The sequence below is a fragment of the Castanea sativa genome, chromosome 6, assembly GCF_040712315.1.
Source record: "Castanea sativa cultivar Marrone di Chiusa Pesio chromosome 6, ASM4071231v1".
Lineage (NCBI taxonomy): Eukaryota > Viridiplantae > Streptophyta > Magnoliopsida > Fagales > Fagaceae > Castanea > Castanea sativa.
This window is the reverse complement of record NC_134018.1, coordinates 19065769-19077739: the sequence shown is the minus strand read 5'-3', so window position 1 is coordinate 19077739 and position 11971 is coordinate 19065769.

Below are 11971 nucleotides of genomic sequence, written 5' to 3'. Positions count from 1 at the left end.
GGTTCCATAGACGCTTTAAATGAGAAGATGAACCTAGGGCTCACTCACCACGACGTGAACTGGGTTTATAACCTCCATCACCTAAGCAAAAAAGATGAATATTACCTAAAGTCTAGACACCCGAAGTCGAGGCTAATTCAATGTCCGCCTTTGAATCAAATAAGGGCCTAAAAAATGACTTCCCGATCATATCGGGAAATTGGCACGACGGCCTCCCCGTCCGACAAGGGAAGGGACTCCAGGTGAAGTTTCTTTTACATACTTTTATCTTTCGTCTTTTTACTTACTCTTACCCACTTTTACTTGGACAACTCTGCGGATCCACACGCGGCGGATCGTCATCCTAACCTTGTGGATTTCGGGCGATTGGATAGGATCCTACAAGCCGAGATCTTCGTGCACACCGACGGTCAACTCCGTGCGGCTCATCGATCCTCGGCTACACTCCAATATCAAAAGCCTTTCGGGCGCCGAAGTGCGTGATTAAAGCCCGCGATCCTCGTCTTCCTCGGATTAGCGTTGCCGTGGAGGGTTTTTTGCTACCGGGGGGACTACCATTCCTCAAGGTACCTTGGTCACCCAACCAATCCAACCGCCACCATTTGTTCCGGTTGGGATTCCCACGGTTCCTTTCTCCACAATTTTAACCTCTGGTGAAGCCGCATCTTCCTACCTTACGTAAAGGAAGAAGAAGAAGAAGAAGAAGTTGACGTACCAGATTCCGAGGACGAGTTCGAGGTTTTTAATCAACTCCACTCTCCTGAAGACTCAACTTCCATCCTCGGCACTTCTACCCAAATCTCAAAGGTTACTACTGAAGAACTTGACGTTATGGGCATTCAACGAAAGATTAAACCCAGCCTGAAAGATGTCCTTGAGGGCGCTGACAAGGACCCTAGAGTCCAAGAACCTCCAAAAGAGGTGCGCCCTCGGACTCAAGAAAAGGGTGCTGACAAACGCCCTGAAGCTAGGCTTCCTCCTCCTCCTCCATCCTCCCAAACTCAACGTGCCAACATAGCTGATCTCAAAAGAAAAAGGGATCAGCCGAAAGGGAAGGAAGTTGTGGAGGTAGGAAAGGGTTCTGTATCCAAGGAGCCCGAGGTTGAAAAGGGTGCAAAGCAAGCCCGCACCATACAGACTAGGTCGGAAAGAAGAACCGACCAACAGGCGGTCGTACGCGCCCCTGTATGGCTTCCTGACCTTTCTATGGACGATGAGGTCATCACCGTGGATGCGTCCATTAGAAATTCCGATGAAGGGACAGCGGCATGCGTCGCAGATGCTTTGGAGCAAGCACTGTTACTCCCCGAGGATATGATTGAGCTGAGAAAGAAAAGGGACCACACCGTCTTCATGACTTTGAAGAAGGAGCTTGCAATGGTGAGTTTTCTCTAAAACCTTGACTTTTGTTTTTATTTCCTATATATATCTATACGTCTAAGGTTTATATGTTTTGTTTGTAGGCCGTTCAATCTGCCCCTAGGGCGGAAGAGATTGCCATGAATTCCTAGACGTCTCTGAGGGCCGAGGAGTCCAGGCGTGAAACTGCTCAAAAGATCTCGGACCTTCATAAGAAGAAACTGCAGGAGGTCACAGCAAAATTGGCTAAGGTTGAGAGTGCCAAGGCGGGCTTAGAGGCTGATCTGAAAACGACGACTAAACAGGCCGAGGATCAGTGCCTAATGCTTCGCCAAGCTGAGGATAACCTCTTAGTAGCACGAAGGCTCGTAGAGGATCTTAAGAAAGATCTGCACGAGTCTGAGAAGGCCAAAGAAGAAGCCATCAAGGGCAAAGAAGAAGCCATTGAGGAGAAGAAAAAGGCTGAGAAAGCAAAGGAAGAGGCCGAGAACTCGAGGGACCAAGCCGAACAAGACGGTTATGATATAGGCGTGAAGGAGGTCACTGAAACCTTCAAGGCTCAGGTTCCCGAGGTATGTAGGCACTACTGCCTCCAAGTGTGGAATGAGGCACTTTCCCAAGCTGGGGTTGATGCCTCTTCCACTCTTTGGAAAGCAGAGAGTGTCTACTATCCTCCTGCAATTCGCGCTTCTTCCATTCCTGACACTGCACAAGAAGCTGCCCAGGGATCATCCGAGGATAAGGGGGGTGATTTGGCTGAAGACTCAACTCTTCCTGAAGATGCCCCTGAACAACTTGACCCTGCACAAGAAAAGGCAATTGAAGACGTACAGCCTTCAAGTGATCTTCGGGAATCTTCAAAGGATGAGTTGGGTGATCAAGCTAACCCAATAACCTTGATAGATGATCCCAAAGGCAAAGGAATTGCCGTTGGGTCCTCGGTTCAGCTTCCATCTCCTCAAGACTCCAAAGGCCCTCTGAAGATTAAGCTGAAACAGTGACTTGCTTGTTGTCTTTCCTTTCTTTATTTTTATTTTGTCTCCAAGTGTAATACCTAAGTATAGGTGCAAAAGTACTTTTTTGGAATTTAATACAAGAATGAATGTTTGTTTTTAGATGATTCTTATACATATATATTTTTTTTGTTTTTATGCTGATCATATCATTCCATAAATATCATCTTCTTGTCTTTTACCAAAGTTACTAGCAACAACTTGAATTGAAATTTGATACTCCAGGAGGGTTTAATTATGCCGGGAACTGCATAAAGTGATGTTTTTTTTTGAGTATTTGATTCTTCATTTTGGATCTCTAGTTTGAACTATGTAAAGATAAGGCATATGGTCTATGCAAATATCTGATGTTTATGTCAAAAAAAAAAGAACAGAAGTATTAATTTTTCCCAAGTAATTGATCCGAGGATCGAGGCATACCAAGTTTCAGCTTGACACTTAGATGAATAAATTTAAAAATGTTAATTTTCCCAAAGTAGATGATCCGAGGACCAGACGTAACTTAGGTTCTGTTTAACACTTAGTAAAGAATATCAATTTAGACGAGGTATGTGGTCCGAGGATCCAGGCATACCAAGTTTCAGCTTGACACTTAGATGAATAAATTTAAAATGTTAATTTTCCCAAAGTAGATGATCCGAGGACCAGACGTAACTTAGGTTCTGTTTAACACTTAGTAAAGAATATCAATTTAGACGAGGTATGTGGTCCGAGGATCCAGGCATACCAAGTTTCAGCTTGATACTTAGATGAATAAATTTAAAGTGTTAATTTTCCCAAAGTAGATGATCCGAGGACCAGACGTAACTTAGGTTCTGTTTAACACTTAGTAAAGAATATCAATTTAGACGAGGTATGTGGTCCGAGGATCCAGGCATACCAAGTTTCAGCTTGATACTTAGATGAATAAATTTAAAGTGTTAATTTTCCCAAAGTAGATGATCCGAGGACCAGACGTAACTTAGGTTCTGTTTAACACTTAGTAAAGAATATCAATTTAGACGAGGTATGTGGTCCGAGGATCCAGGCATACCAAGTTTCAGCTTGATACTTAGATGAATAAATTTAAAGTGTTAATTTTCCCAAAGTAGATGATCCGAGGACCAGACGTAACTTAGGTTCTGTTTAACACTTAGTAAAGAATATCAATTTAGACGAGGTATGTGGTCCGAGGATCCAGGCATACCAAGTTTCAGTTTGATACTTAGACGAATGAAGATAACGAATATAATGTAGTTTACAACAAAGAACGGCCGAAGTGCCCTTTATTTAGTAATAGTACCTTCGTAGATTATTTACATTCCAGGGACGTTGTACAACATTCTCGTCCAAATCTTCCAGATTGTAGGCCCCTATTCCTGCGACCGAAGTAATACGATAAGGTCCTTCCCAGTTGGGCCCCAATTTTCCCCACGCAGGATTCTTCATCGTGCCCAAAACTTTCCTTAATACTAAGTCACCTGGTCCAAGAGGTCGAAGTTTCACATGAGAATCATATCCCTGCTTGAGCTTATGTTGATAATAAGCTAGTTGAACCATGGCGCTTTCTCGCCGTTCCTCAACTAAGTCTAAGTTTCTCATTAATAGATCATCATTGCTATCTGAAATAAAGGAGCTTTTCTTCAGGGTTGGGAACCCAGTTTCTAAGGGGATTACTGCCTCGGCTCCATAAGTCATGGCGAAGGGTGTTTCACCTGTGGATCTTCGTGGTGTAGTTCTATACGTCCACAAGACATGTGGCAGTTCTTCCACCCACCTCCCCTTGGCGTCACCCAACCTCTTTTTGAGTCCGCTCACTATTACTTTGTTGACCGCTTCGGCTTGCCCATTTCCTTGGGGATAAGCCGGAGTGGAATATCTATTCGTAATGCCCAGATCACAGCAGTATTTCCGAAAGGCTTTGCTATCAAATTGTAAACCGTTATCTGTAATGATAGTATGAGGGATGCTGTACCTGGTAACGTTATTCGTGCATACAAACTTTGTTGCTTCCGGGTCTCTGATGTTTGATAATGGCTCAGCTTCAACCCATTTGGTAAAGTAATCTGTTCCCACGAGAAGCCACCGTCGGTTTCCCGTTGCTTTGGGGAAGGGTCCAACAATGTCCAAGCCCCATTGGGCAAAAGGCCATGGGCTAGATAGAGGATTTAGGACTCCACCTGGTTGATGTATATTTGGAGCGAACCTTTGACATTGGTCACATTTCTTTGCATAATTTTGCGCTTCTCTCTGCATATTTGGCCACCAATAGCCCTGAGTAAGGGCCCTGTGAGCTAAAGACCTTCCTCCTGTGTGACTTCCGCAAATCCCTTCGTGTAGCTCTTCCAAAAGTAGCTCTGTTGCCTCGGGGTGTATGCATAGCAAATATGGTCCCGAAAAGGAACGTTTGTACAATTTTTGGTCCTCGGATAACCAGAAACGAGTGGCTTTTCTGCGAACCTTATCCGCTTCAGCTTTTTCTCCAGGTAGGATGTCATTTCTGAGAAATGTTACTATTTGATCCATCCAACTAGGTCCTGTCCTAATTTGAAGAATTTGAGTGGAGTTACCATCCGTCCCAGTGGGCTTCAACAGATCTTCAACGAGGATAACTCGTGGTAGACTTTGTGCCGAGGACGTCGCGAGCGTGGCTAATGAGTCGGCATGGGTATTGCCACATCTGGATACATGCAATAGTAGAAAAGACTCAAATTTAGATTGCATAAACCTGACCTGGGTTAGGTATTCTCGCATTCTGGAATCCCTTGCTTCTAGCTTCCCTTCTACTTGGCCTACCACCAATAGTGAGTCCGAGAACATTTGCACCGCCTTTCCTCCCATTTTATGAACCATGTTCATCCCTGCGAGGACCGCTTCATACTCTGCTTCGTTGTTGGTGGCCGAGAATCCTAATCTTAGGGATTTCTCAAAAGTAATACCCTCTGGGGATATCAAAACTAATCCGATACCTGATCCCCTCTGATTTGCTGCTCCATCAACATGGACTTTCCATAACGGAGGCCCTTCACACGAAATCATGCCTACTGATTTTTTACCCATGCCTTCTTGATAGTCTTCTAACGAAGGCTCAGCAAACTCTGCCACAAGGTCCGCGATGACCTGCCCCTTTATAGAGGTGCGAGGCATATACTTGATATCGAAAGCTCCTAGGACAGTTCCCCATTTGGCAATTCTTCCCATATAATCTGCACTTCGCAAAATTGATTTGAGAGGGAGTTGTGTAAGAACAACAACCGTATGAGACGGGAAGGAATGGGGAAGTCGTCGTGGAGCAGGCACCCCAGCCAAGATAGCTATTTCCCGTGGCAAATTACCCCGCTCCGCCTCATGCAGAGATTTGCTTACATAGTACACCGGTCTCTGGATGTTATTGTCATCTCGGATAAGAACCGGACTAACCGCATGTTTAGCCACCGCAATATATGCAAACGAATCTCATCAACCTGCGGTCGAGACATAACTGGTGGTCGCGAGAGATATTCTTTTAGCTGTTGGAAAGCTGTTGCACACTCCTCGGTCCATTCAAAACCCTTCCATTTATTTAATAACTGAAAGAAAGGCCTGCATCTGTCCGCGGACCGAGATATAAATCGGTTGAGAGCGACGGTCATACTGTTAGCCTTTGCACCTCTTTAGGATTCCGAGGTGGGTGTAAGCTGCTTATTGCAATAACAAGATCAGGATTCAATTCAATTCATCTTTTAGTCACCATATATCCTAGAAACTTGCCCGACCCCACACCGAAAGAGCATTTAGAGGCATTGAGCCGCAATTTATACTCTCTTAGCTTCTGAAAAGTGTTGCTCAGATCTTCCAGATGTGCAGAAACTTCTTTACTCTTTACTACCATATCATCCACGTATACCTCAATATTTTTTCCTAGCTGTGCCTCAAACATCCTCGTCATCATCCTTTGGTAGGTAGCCCCTGCGTTTTTCAAGCCAAAAGGCATTACCTTATAATGATAATTTCCCGTAGGAGTGACGAATGCTGTCTTCTCCTGGTCCTCAACGGCTAAAGGTATCTGGTGATAACCTTGGAAAGCATCAAGAAAACTCATCCGAGGATGTCCAACAGTAGCGTCAACCAGTTGATCAATCCGAGGCATCGGGAATGAGTCCTTTGGGCAAGCCTTGTTTAAATCTGTGAAATCTACACATACTCTCCACTTCCCATTCTTCTTTTTCACCACCACAGTATGGGCTAACCATTCAGGATAAAACACTTCTTTGATAGCCCCTGCCGCTTTGAGTTTGAGCACTTCCTCTTTGACGGCTTCCGAATGTTCCTTTGAGGACCTCCGAGGTGGTTGCCTCCTCGGCACTACGGTTGGATTGACCCTTAAATGATGACATATGAAGTTCGGATCAACCCCAGGGGCCTCATACGCGTTCCAAGCAAATACATCCATATTTTTCTTTAAAAATAAAATCAGCTCTGTCTTCTCTTCCTGCGGCAATTGAACTCCAACCTGGAAGAACTTTTCAGGATCATTGTCTATGATAATTTTCTCCAATTCTTCACACGTTGCTTCATCTACCTCGGCTATGGGAAGAGACTTTGATTGCTATGCTTCACCGTTAGCCGAGGACGGGGAGTCTGGTTCTGGTCGACGCAGAATTGCAGCCGTGACACACTGTCGAGCCACAGACTGACTCCCAAGTAACTCCACCACCTGATCTCCAGAATGAAATTTGATTTTGACATGCAAGGTTGAGGAAACAGCCCCTAACGCATGCAGCCAAGGTCTCGCCACAATAGCCGTATAGGGAGAGTAGGCATCGACCACGATGAAATCTACGTCTACTACCTCCGGACCTGATTGCACAGGCAGTCTAATCTGTCCCTTTGGAACGACAGCTCTCCCTTCGAAGCTTATCAAGGGTGAGTCATATGGCATAAGATCTTCAACTCTTAACTTCAAGCCTCTAAATAGGTCAGGGTACATGATATCTGCACCACTACCTTGATCAACCATTACCCTCTTTACATCATAGTTCCCAATTCTGATTGTTACCTCTAAGGCTTCATCTTGAGGCTTGATGGTCCCCATCTTTTCCTCTTGATAGAACCTTAGGACTGGCAGGATACTTGCCTTGATCCTCTTCGGCTGATCCCGTGACTCCTCGGCCAATGTTCGAGCAACTGACATTACCCTGAAAGGAGCTGAGCCAGTCCTACCAGGTGCCGCAAAAATGACGTTGATAGTACCTAGAGGAGGTCTGGATGAAGGACCGTCGTGGTTTGCCACTCCCGATTGGTTTCCTCGCCCGTTGGGTTGGTACAGAAACTGCTTCAGCTTTCCCTCTTTAACCAATTGTTCCAGATGATTCCACAAAGTGCGACAGTCCTCGGTGGTATGACCTCTCTCCTGGTGATAATGGCAGTGGAGATTTTGGTTGCGTCTCAAAGGGTCCCCTGCCATTTTATTTGGCCATTTGAAAAAAGGCTCATGCCTTATTTTCTCCAACATTCTTCTGCACCGGCTCCCCGAAGACGGTGTTGACCACTTGTGGGGGTATGTGGCAGCCTTCCTGGAAAAATCCCGCGTAGGCCTATTGTTGTTGTATCGGTCCGACCTGAAATCCCTCCTTTCTTGTGGGATAACCTTCGCCTTGCCCTTTCCCTGCTGCTGATCTTCCTCAACCCTTTTGTACTCGTCGATGCGATCCATCAGTCGACGTACGCTTCTGACAGGTTTCTTCGTTAAGGATTTCCTCAAGTCATGCTCTGTTGGTAGGCCGACCTTGAAGGTCCTTATTGCTACATCGTCAAAGTCTCCGTCAATTTCGTTGAACATTTCCCAGTACCGGTCCGAATATGTTTTCAGGGTTTCCCCTTCCCTCATGGCCATGGATAGTAAAGAATCCAATGGACGAGGAACTCTACTGCACGTGATAAAGCGAGAACCAAATGCCCTAGTAAGCTCTTTGAAAGAATCAATGGAGCTTGCCCTTAAGCCGTCAAACCATCTCATGGCTACGGGCCCTAGGCTAGAAGGAAAAATCTTGCATAACAAAGTTTCATTCCTGGAATGCACTGCCATTCTCTGGCTGAAGTGGCTTACGTGCTCTACAGGATCCGTCCGACCATTGTAAAGAGTGAAGGCCGGTTGTGTGAAGCGCCGAGGCAACCTTCCTTCTTCCAATCTGCGCGCGAAGGGTGACCTGGAGATTTGGTGCAATGCTCTTCCCATTGCGTCATTTCCTAAGCCCCTAGGGGGGTAGTCTCTGCCACGTCTCCCATGCAGATTGTCTTCTTCGGAAGAGGCATATTCACCTGGGGGAGTTCTGGATCTTTGCCCGTAATTGTCATCCTCGGATCCTTCCGAAGAGGGGTCAGAGGTCGGAGGAGTTCTCCTTCGCCTCTCGTGGCGCAATCTCCTCTTTAGGCCGTCAATCTCCTTCTGCATGGCCCTGGCATTTCTTTCATAAGGAGCTCTGCTTCCTCCTTGCGAATGACTTGCACTTCTGATGGTATGTGTAGTATGTACACTTCCCTCTCGGTTCTCTCCGTGATCAGGATGCAAGGAGAGATCCTCACGCTGAGAGCCCACGGACTCCGCACTGCGTTGTGGTCCTGATCCTACCATGATGTCCTAAACTTCCTTAAAGACTAAATTCCCACAGACGGCGCCAATTGTAAGGACACAATTCAAGTTCCCAAACTACGAATGGGAGAAAAATGGGCTTGAAAGGCCTTTCTTTACAATGAATTTGTAGAGGATGGGCTTGTAATTTAGATTTCAAGGATGGTTTAGACAATTACAAAAAGAACGGGCTTTGGGCCCAATAGAACAGAACAAAGAATCGTTTGCAAAGAGTAAGACTGAGAAATCGTCCTCGGATTGTGTCCGAGGATGGTTTCTAATGATATTTCTCAAGTTTGGATACAAGTGTTGATTATCATTTACTATTGGCTCTATCTCTTTTACTCAGAAAAGTCTCTCCCTTCTTCGTATGCCTTTCCTCCTATTTATATCCTTTCCTTTCCCTTCATCACCTTCCACTTTTCTGGTTGCAATCCCCCTTTTTGGATACTTGTCCCATCCATTCTTCCCTAAAGCCCGCTGGGATTAGGGACCAAGTTCCAAGCTCGATGTTCAGGTCCCATCCTTCCATCTATACAGTCAGCGTATCAATTTACAGAGCTTTTAATGTATGGGCGGTGGTAGCAGCTTTATTTTTAGGCATTCCACCGTTCTTTCTCTCGCCCTCCACGTATACCGTGCATCCCCATAATTGTAGGACTCATTATAATATAACCCAGGGATACCAAACTTCTCTTTCTATGTCCTCGGCCTTGAAATCCGAGGACAAATCTACTCCTCGGACGTGTTTGGATATGTAAATAGTCCACGACCATTTTGATGTCTTCGGATTTTGGGTTTCCAGCCCAAAATACTTCGTTGGGCCATCCTTCATATACTATTGGGCCCAATACCCCTACAAGTTCATTGTTGGAAAAGCATTTGTCTCCGGTGGAAGGGGTGGTGGCTTACCAATCGAAGGTGACTGAGTCAAAAAAGTATGGTAGTGTAGTGGGGAGGAGTAACGAAGACTATAGTGGTGGTTGATAGGTGGGTGGGAAATTAGGTTTTTTTAGTGGAAATTGTTTTACGCCCCAAAACTATTATTTTGCTAATCAAATCTTTTTTTTTTTCTCCTAATTTTTTATCAACATTTTTCATGTTGGGTCAAACATCTGAAAACTGGAAAATATAATAGGGAAAAAGTTGTATGGCAAACCAAAAGCAGTCAATGGATTTTTATTTTTCTCGGATGGAACAAAGAATGCTAGACAATGAGTACGTGTTGGCTCCCTATACATATGAGAATGATGAATATATATTACATATATAACATAATATCCCAAGACTTTGAGAATGCTCCTATGAACACCACTTACCCTCCCGTGAATGTCACATACTTTAAGGGTGGGTAAAATCGTTATGATAGGTTTAGGGCTAAATCCTTGAAGAGGGTTGGACCCTTTCTTCAACTTTTTTTTTTTAATTGATGAGTTATATATGTACCCTATAGATCTTGAACTCACAACCTAACTCTCCCCTAAAACTCAGAAGGGAGAGTTGAACTAGACCCCATTAACCACTTTCTTCAACCTCCAATGTATCCTAAAATTAGAATTATAAGAACATGATTGTTTTACCATCTAGACTCTTTTGTTTGAGTTCACATGTATAGTAATAAAACCTAAAATTTCATAAGAGAATCACATTTACATACTAAAGATAATTAGTATTTTTAAAAGGAAAACTAACATTCCTTGAGATTTTTTTTCTTACGCTCACCTCCTCTTTAGTTTGAATTAAGACATTTTATTCATCTCCCATAAAAATCCTGATACATATGAATAACAATATAAGTAGAAAATTTGAAATTTGAAATTTGAGATTTATCAAAGTTATTTTTCAATCGTCCAAGGGAGATAAATATAAATAATTTGCATTTAAAGATAGATGAGTGTCTTATTTCAAACTAAAAGTAGGTAAATGTGATAATAATAAAAATTCAAGGGGGGGGGGGGGGGGTGTCATCAATTTGCCTTATTTTTAACCATTAAATCTTGAGTATATCTCCTACACTATCTTCATTAATTATTACACTCCATTCAATTCAAAGTGCTTTTGAGTAACACGTTTAGGTCAATAGGTTACATGTCATGAAATGCAACATTAATTAGGATTTATTGCAAAATATCAACCAATCAGTTATTGGAGATGAACAAAAGCAAATCTGCAACACGATAGCCACATCCATCACATCATCTATTACATTAATATTCTTGGACATAATGTTGCAAATGGGATACTTTGCCATATCTGTGTCGCAATGGTTGTCTCAGTCAAGCTCCGTGGTAGGGCAAAAGGTATTGCAAGGATCACGATGTGGGTACAACAAAAGTTATAAAAAAAAAAAAAAAAAAAAAAAAAAAAAAAAAAAAGCTCAATTGTCTTACACGGAAAGGCAAAAGGAGTTAGGCTTTTCTCCAAAATCATATTATTGTATTTGTACTGTCTCTCTCTTTATGTCCTTGCTATATAGTCCACCAGATCACGCCTACCATAATATATTCATAAAAAATCATTACTATTAGAAATAAAGTTCATGTATAATGAAAACGAACTCCCATTTCTATCAGTTCTATTCTCGTTATTCTACATCACCTGGTGCGAGGAAACTTTATACTGTGACCAGAATTTTGTATTCAAACAGTCAAAGAAACCCTTCAGGTTGGTAGTAAGCTATACAGAAAACTGGTATTGAATACTAATATAGACGTTAAGGTTACCAGGTACTTTCATTTTTGTTAGAAAATTAAAAGAAAAGGGTGTTCAGACTAAGGAAATTACTTTGAATTTCTTGCATTAAATTCCAAAGTTGAAGCACTGAATCGAGTTCAGGCATGTTATGTTTTTATGTCTCCACGCTGTAATATATTCGACCCGATCTTAAGGTTGAAAAAAACTGGAATTTTTCTAATCGAATGTGGACCCTGTATCTGCGGTGGCACTTTGGGTGTGAGAGAGAGTCAATAAGCGTGTTTGAAGGGACATGTTGATTTTCATCGATCTCCTT